The sequence below is a fragment of the Brachyistius frenatus genome, unplaced genomic scaffold, assembly GCF_029030835.1.
Source record: "Brachyistius frenatus isolate BFR_SWC_R1_liver_20210118 unplaced genomic scaffold, ASM2903083v1 Contig_316, whole genome shotgun sequence".
Classification (NCBI taxonomy): domain Eukaryota; kingdom Metazoa; phylum Chordata; class Actinopteri; family Embiotocidae; genus Brachyistius; species Brachyistius frenatus.
Genome location: NW_027210915.1, coordinates 29302 through 37500, shown reverse-complemented (window position 1 = coordinate 37500; position 8199 = coordinate 29302). Strand labels below are relative to the sequence as shown.

General features: G+C 45.7%; 1 protein-coding gene across 2 annotated transcripts in view; it reads right to left on the bottom strand.

The window, feature by feature from the left end:
• adcyap1r1b (adenylate cyclase activating polypeptide 1b (pituitary) receptor type I) overlaps positions 1-7380 on the bottom strand; it is a 24377-nt gene extending 16997 nt beyond the window's left edge. The window contains exon 1 of one of the 2 annotated variants that reach the window (XM_069723120.1): positions 7025-7380. The gene's annotated coding sequence lies outside the window, so the exon portion shown is untranslated. The remainder of the gene's footprint in view (positions 1-7024) is intronic. The other variant, XM_069723121.1, reaches the window with a different exon arrangement.
• Positions 7381-8199: the final 819 nt, after the last annotated feature.

Genomic DNA, 8199 nt, shown 5'->3' with positions numbered 1-8199 from the left:
AAAGCTGAAATAGCGAGGTTTGTAACGGGAAGCGACGGCGAGCGTGTCGGTGGAGTGTTTTCTGTGTTTTGACACAGCAAACACTCGGCTGGAGTAGGACATCATTACGAAAGATCCTGTCCTCCGATCAAATGATTTGAGTTTATATATGTTTTTAAATTCATATCAACAAAGCTGATTCTGAGTCCGAGTCCATGCGGGTGCTGCAGGCTTGGAGGGTTTTTTTTTTTTTTTTTTTTTTTGCGCGAACGGAGCCAAGTGGCAGGACGGAGCGCTCGGGCCTCGTCCCACGGGGGGAGAGCTTGGCACCTCGGCGTTCCTACTCCACCACAACCCTGCCAGCAGCGAGCCGCCTCCCCCCGCCGTTGTCAAGAGCAACAGCTGAGAGAGCTGCTGAGTTTGGATCTGAAGTGGACCACGTGGACCTGGAACCTCCTTCTGCTCCTTCGTCTGCTCTACTGTAAATAGACTCCCTTAAGATTAGATATTCTTTATTGTATGAGGACAAACGTTTAACCTTCACTTAACGCTGACATTTCACTTGAAATTATGTCTCCGTACAAGTCGTTTTTTGAGTCCTTTCACTGTGAATATTAATGCATTACAGCCACACACAAACAGTACCTTCATTCATATTATTTTTGTGTAAAAGAAGGACGCACACACACCGAAAACACAACCAGAAAACGTAACAAAACAAGACACAACATGAATGAGAGTCTGCAGCACTGCCAAGGCCACCATAATGGCTGCTGATGATCCTCTATAGAAACGCTTTCACTGTGAGCGCTCGGGCACAAAACTACCATCAATTCAATTCTGGATTTCCAAAACACTGATGGTACGATGTCACAGAGGAGCGACGAGGAGGAATACCGAGAACTACTCGTGAAAGTTGGATGTTGAAATTCTCAGGACATCCACTATGTTTATGATTGATCTCTAAATGTAACTGAACATCACTCAATGTTAAATTGAAACTTTATATAAAAGGGTTTGGAGCTTCTGCCAAAATATGGCGGATCCAGAAGTGCTTTAAGCTGCAATACCAGCGAGTGCCACTAGAGGTCGGCTCCAAAAAGCCTCCGGCTCCATAGACTCCCATTCAACTTCTCTCATCAAATCCAAAGTGAATAAAATGTGTCCATCAGTTATCTCGGTGTTGTTAGCTAAAGTCACTCCTTCTTCTTAGTTTTCTGGAGGTCCATCTGAAAATAATCCCTCATTCATTAGAAAAGAAGATTCAAGAAGACCTGTTTTTGGGGGCGTGTCTGTTTGATTGACAGGCCTGTGGTGCAGTCAGGTTACGGCTATCTGTGGGCGGGACGTAGTACCGTCAGGTTTCCAATCAGATCAGTCAGATCCACCGCTGGCTCCTCCCCCAGCAAAGATGGTGACGGACAGAATCTGGACTGGAGGCTTCATAACGTTCACAAACCGACGGGTGACGTCACTGTTGATTTGACACTTGGTTTAGCCATATTTCCACTGATGGTGATACTCTACTCGATTTTACTCGCTTTTGGCATCGAGTACCTTTCTGGATTTGATGTGGCATGGATGATGATGTAATGCAAACAGTGGCCAGCAGGGGGAGTCGCGGATGAATCGTATCTAATGTTTTTAGTACCTTCGGTCACACCCAGAAGTGTCGATCGCACGGTGAAAACAATCGAATCTGACTCGAGATGACATCAACAATACGTCGCCAAGCGTTTCTTTAAATAAGAATTACTCCACGCTAAAAACACACACACGGTTGAACATGGATGCACCTAGGTTTGCAGTGTGTGTGTGTGTGTGTGTGTGTGTGTGTGTGTGTGTGTGTGTGTAGCTCAGCAGCTGCTTGGTACCCTCCTCCCCGAGCTGTAATCAGTGGCTTAATGAGTCTCAGCGGCTTTCATGTTCAACACTGTCAGCCTGAGTGTGTAATGTTTGATGCTCCGTCTAAAGAGCACACACTTAATTAAGGAAACACACAAACACACACAGGCATGTTACTCCAAACTAAACATGCACACATCACGGACACCCGTCTGCACTTTTAGGTTTGTAAATAAACACGAGGAGGAAGAGGAGGAGGCGGAGGAGGATGAAGATGAAGATGAAGGAGTTCAAAAGTAGAAAAGAGGAGCGAGCTTCGTCGCGAGTGGGCGTTTTGTGTTAAAAAGAAACTGATTCCTCTCGGGAGGAGAGGAATCAGTTTCTCTCAGGAATAAAAAAGGAGATAGCGAGAGGGTTTTCCTAATGATCGCTCACCTGCCGCACTGCCGAGAGAAACGCTTTGAAAACTGCGATGAGTCGCATCGTTCGACGGGAAGCAGGAAAGAAGGCCCCCCCACCCCGAACCCCGCCTCCCTTCCTCCCCAAAAGTCGACCCTTAACCCCTAAACTCTTGTCTCTCGTCTCGTGAGCACTCGTCGCTTTTCCTTCGGAAAAAAAAATTCCCGTCTCCTCCGCTGTTCGGAAATTCATCATCTGAATGTGTTAATCCAGCTCCGGACCGTCTAATTCCCACCGAATATCACAGTGAGTCACTCAAGTCTGCGGCTCTATATTTAGCCCCAAGGAATTATGGGAGGAATTAATATACACAGACACGACTTAGTCTTCATTATTTTTTGTGTCTGTCTGTCTGTCTGTGTGGGTGGAGGGTGGGGGGGGGGGGGTCACATTTTACCGTGGCAGAGAAAGGAGGGAAGAGAGTATATAAAAATTGCCCTGGTTTTTTTCTCGCTCCCCATTATGTCCCATTTTCTTTCCCCCACAATTCATTTGGGGCGCCGCGCAGTCACGGGACTGAAACTAAAGACGCTTTTAAGTAAAACAAATAAATAAATAAAAGAGACGGTTAAAAGAACGTCCTCAAGAGACAGAAAAACCAAGAGCCGTAAAACATCCCGATCCTCCGTGAATCCCTTCGCAACTTGACGAGGACGGAAAGATTTGAAGCACCAAGGAGCGGCTCGATGATTTTGTATTCGACAGAAGTGGAAGATATTAATTTCTCCAGCTTCAAAATTATCGAGCCAATTCGATCTTCAATGTGATTTTTAATTGTTGGAAATTCTGCAAGTATAACATTTTCCGATTTATTAGGGCCCGAGCACCGAGTGGTGCGAAAGCTCAATTGTAATGCAAGGAGTTATTATTCTTTTTCTTCTGATTATTCTTGTTCACAAAAATAAATTGCCTATTTGGCGGCTTTAACATGCTCAAACACTCGAGTTGGTTTACACCAATAAATGGAAGCGCCGGTGCTTTTATTTTGAAAATCGGCTCGTCTTGAGGTGTTCATGTCGTCGCTGCTTTCAGTCGTGGGACGGTCGGACGACAACGGTCAGCTATCAGCGGAAAGTCGAACCATTAGTAATCAGTAGTGCCGTAAAACGTGAGGATTTGACTACTCTTCCATAGCGGTTGGTGAACAGCTTTTAGGTGAATTACCGCCACCTTCTGGCAGTAGGAATGCATTTTTACCAGACGGCAGTAAAAACAAGGTGAAGTATAGATGCATAAGCTTTGCTGAGATATTTGGCTCATTTGAACATCTAATGAAATGAAAGTAGAAGTTTGGAGGTAAAAAAATTCTAGTTTGTCGGACACATCTGAAATGGACCCGACTACAAAAACATCTGTTGTGTTTTAAAATTAGGTTTTGTGTCAAATCTGCATCTGAAAAGTAACTAAAGCTGTCAGATAAATGTAATGGAGGAGAAAGTACTGCATGAGAAGGAATTACCTGAGAAATACAAGTCCCTCGAAACTCTACTGAAGTACTAAGCGCAGTAAATGTACCTAATTACAAGTACTTTCCACCACTGACGCTCTTTTCAAACAATTTTTTCAGCTTTTTTACAAATCTCTAAAAAGGTGTTCGGTCCTCTCGGCGCCTCCTGTTCTTACAAAAACACATCTGAGCGAGTCGCGACCGCTCGACCCGGTCACGGACTCGCGTCTCGGCTGTTGTGACACTTATTCCACGAACACCTCGGGCTTCTGGGAAATGTGTGTTTGTTACAGACTAGAAAAAAAACAGCAGTATTGGACTGTTTTTCTCAGCAGCCACAGTCAGATATACACGAAGCAAACCAGGTCACAAGCTGATCAAAGCTCTATCGACCCAAAGGTTTACAATGATAAGAAGTTTTGACTTATTCCGATGCACGGCGAGAAAAACACGAGTAAACAAGCGGAGACGAGACGACCTCTCGTATCGTATGCGGCGCATTTGACACAGAGAAAGACTCGGCAGCAGGACGAATGCATCCTCTCTGCTCTGGTTCTCAACGAGACCCAGTCGCCGTGACGACCGAGCGATCTCCTCGGAGCTGACGGCCCCGCTCCAGATCTGGACCGACGCTCGGGTCAAAGATCTACTGTAGCGGGGTTTATTGTTCACGACGCTACGATGATCGGAGATGCCACCACACGCAAGGGCCGTAAATGTCTCCTCCCCTTGGACTCACTAGCAGCTGCGACCAGAACGCGACGCCCAGCTTTTTCCACTCCGCAACCAAGTCAACGTGAAGAAAAAAAAAAGGCTAGCTTGCCCTCGGTGAAGCTCCTGTGTAAACGTACGATGAGTTTTTAGCCGCACCTTCCTTGTTCTTGTTCCACACATTGACTGCATATAAAAGTGTTCTTTGGGCCTCGAGCTGCAATACCACCGAGTGCCACTAGAGGTTGGCTTCAAAAAGCGCCGGTTTCCATTGACTCCCATTCAATTTTTCTCATGAAATTCTCAGTCCATTTTTTTTTTGGGGGGGGGGGGGTCTGTTTGATTGACAGGCCTGTGGTGCAGTCAGGTTACAGCTATCGGTGGGCGGGACGTAGTATCGTCAGGTTTCCAATCAGATCAGTCAGATCCACCGCTGGCTCCTCCCCCAGCTCGTCCAAATATGGTCACTTCCTGCTCCAAATGTTTATTTTTGTCCCTTCACAGGACAGAATTTGAGCCCCTCTGATTTCCTACAACAAGCGTTAAATTATTGCCGCGTCTTTCTTTTAATTTGATTCTGTTCACTAAATCAATTAACGCAGGGTGTGCTCAGCGTGAGTGTTTCTGCGAAAACATTAATGCCAAAACAATGAGATGTAATTTAATGCAAGCAGCAGAGCCTGCCAAGAAAAAAAAATTAAAATTAAATTCTCGAGAAGGAATGAAGCTCTTTTGGCTCATCTGACTGCTTCCAAAACCTCTTTGTAGTGATCTCAACAATCATCTTTCAGTTATATAAATATTAACATGAAAATAGGACTTCATTACCTCCGCCGGTGGCAAAATGTGGCGATGGAAAAATCTGACTTTTATGTTAAATTCGAGTCAAAATGATGAAGTTTAACGGATGCATTTTGGGGGTAAATGTGTGACGGCAGAGAAACGTGAAGTCTTTTCCGCCCGCGATCATCATCAGCATCAACCGCAGACAAAGACCAACATGCACCAGAACACATTAAAAAGCCCACAGAGGGAAGTTTAAAGGGTAAACGCTCACATTATTCCTCATTACGTGCGACCTCTTGCATCCAGAGCTGGATCTCCTCGATGTGACTAAACGACCCTCGGCTCATGCAGGATACTGGGTGTGTTACAAGGTTGCCGTGCTGAGACTGGGCCCGATGCCTAATGTCCTCCTCCCCCCCCCCCCCCTCCTCCTCTTCCTCCTCCTCCTCCTCGCTCCTCCGCTGCTCGGGCCAGCCAACACAACGAGGCTAATCGGGCCATTTAAATGTCAGCAACGCCGAGATCTGGCAGGCGAGAGAAAACCGCTCTTCGGTCATACTTCGTGCACTTATGTGTTGTTGTTTTTTTTTTTTTAACATCTTTAAATGACGTATTTATTGATGTTTATCGATGTTTGTCGAGCAAATCCAAACAGGATCCAGATGGAAACTGAAAATTAAACAAAAAGATCAAACTACAAACAAAGTTGTCTTTTGGGGATAAACCAGCTCTCACATTTAAACAGCATCCCACTGTGTGTGTGTGTGTGTGTGTGTGTGTGTGTGTGTGTGTGTGTGTGTGTGTGTGTGTGTGTGTGTGTGTGTGTGTGTGTGTGTGTGTGTGTGTGTGTGTGTGCAGAAGAGAACTTATAGCACCTGTCCGGCCTGTAATCAGGATCCAGGGCGGATGTGCCACTCATTCATCGCTCTTTATGAATGAGGCTGCAGCTGAGCATTCAGAAATGTAAACAAATAGCTCAGCGTGAACCTCGTGTTGTTATCGATGTGCACACACACACACACACACACACACACACACACACACACACACACACACACACACACACACACACACACACACTTTCCTTTTCTCTCTCTCAAGTGAGACGTAAACATTCGTAAGAGTGAAACCCTCATAAGGAGGCCGGCTGTGACTGGAGGGAGCTTTGCTTTTAAACAAAAAACCAAAAACAAGAGTGGGGGAGAAGAGAAAGCTGCGATTGGGATTCAGTGACGGGACGATGCAACACAAGGTCACGCAGCTTTTAACCCCCGAAAAGTCCCGGATGCAATAGATCTTCAGCTAGAAACAAGATGCTGCAACCTTAACACATAAAACTGGATTCCTGCAGGCCTGCTGCACCACGTGTGACTGACTGACATACAGACAGAGAAGGAAAGCTGACACCTCCGTCTGATAAAACACACCGCAGCATAGAAGCATTAAAATGACTTCATTTGAAGTCTTTAAACGCACAATCTCGTGGTATGGAGAGAAATAGTCCACATGCATGTTTCCTGCAGCCTTTCTGTCATCTCACTAAAAAACGCTTCACGCTGCCCCCGTTTTGCAGTAATTGTGCAAACCGTGCGCTGATTGGGGGTAAAGGCACCTCCTCACGGAGATCAGCCGACACATGCCGCAAGATCCCGGCATGCTTCCTTTTTCCCCTTCTCCTCCCCTCTCTACACTGCACCGCCTCGCATCCCTCCCCGGACGTCAAAAACAACCCCGCGCGCTGCTTTTAATTCGAGACCACGCGAACTCTGAATTCATCCATCTTTCAACAAATCTTACCATTGTTTATTATTTTTATTTCTTTCAATCGACGCGCTCCAAAATGCGCTGCCGCTCCTCGAGCCTCGCCGAGCTGAAGATGGTCCAAAGACGGCTCCGGGCGACTCCAACTTCCAGCCGAAATGCAGTTTAGTTGTTTTTTTTTTTTTTTTTTTTTTTGGGGGGGGGGGGGTACACCTGGAAGAATGCGTCAGTCTGGTCTCGCGCGGCAGTGAAAAATGCAGAAATAAAAGATGTCCTTTTGGTGTCGTTGGAAGTGTTGACAGTCTCGAGCTGCCCTGCGGATGGACGGATGGCCGCTCGCTTCGTCCTCCACACAAGAATGCGCCGCGCATTTCAACTAACCCTCTCTCTCTCTCTCTCTCTCTCTCTCTCTCTCACACACACACACACACTCACCGTCCCTCTTTCATCCACAAACACACACACACACACACACACAAACACACAAACACGCTCACACATGCGCGCAATGAAGCACAAATCCATTTTCTTCATGATAGATATGAGACATAAACGGGTTTTGTTAAATAATCCAGTCACACACAGATTCAACACGGAAAATGATCTGGGTGTGATGTGCTGGAACATGCGGCCAGTGTGTGTGTGTGTGTGTGTGTGTGTGTGTGTGTGTGTGTGTGTGTGTGTGTGTGTGTGTGTGTGTGTGTGTGTGTGTGTGTGTGTGTGTCAGTCATAATAGCTCATCAGAATCATAACAGAGTTCAGGACTACGGACAGCGAATATCAGAGAATTTTAAAAACTCTTTCCCTGACAGGGAGAGTCGGGACTTGATTTTTTTTCTTTGAGTTGATTGATGTAAGTTTGGTGGCATCAGTGCTCAATGACAGAAATTGAAAATCTAGTTCTTTAGGCTGCGAGCTAATTACCATTCATGTTGGATAAATGATTTGCCTCTACGACCAGTATTTAGATTCCATTTATTTCAATAGCGGCACAAATGGATTGTTTTTCTGTTTATTAAAGGTGATGGAGCTTTTTAGTCAGTGAAAGTCGGAGAATTTGATATTTGACTTGGGAGTGGAAGCCCTGCTTTATTCAGCCCTTGGAAATAGAAATATTAAAATGTGAGGCATCTGATAGTCAATATGTTCAGCATATCTGTGGGGAGCTTTTATATTACCTTGGAAACTCGACTACTAGTTTTACTAAAAGA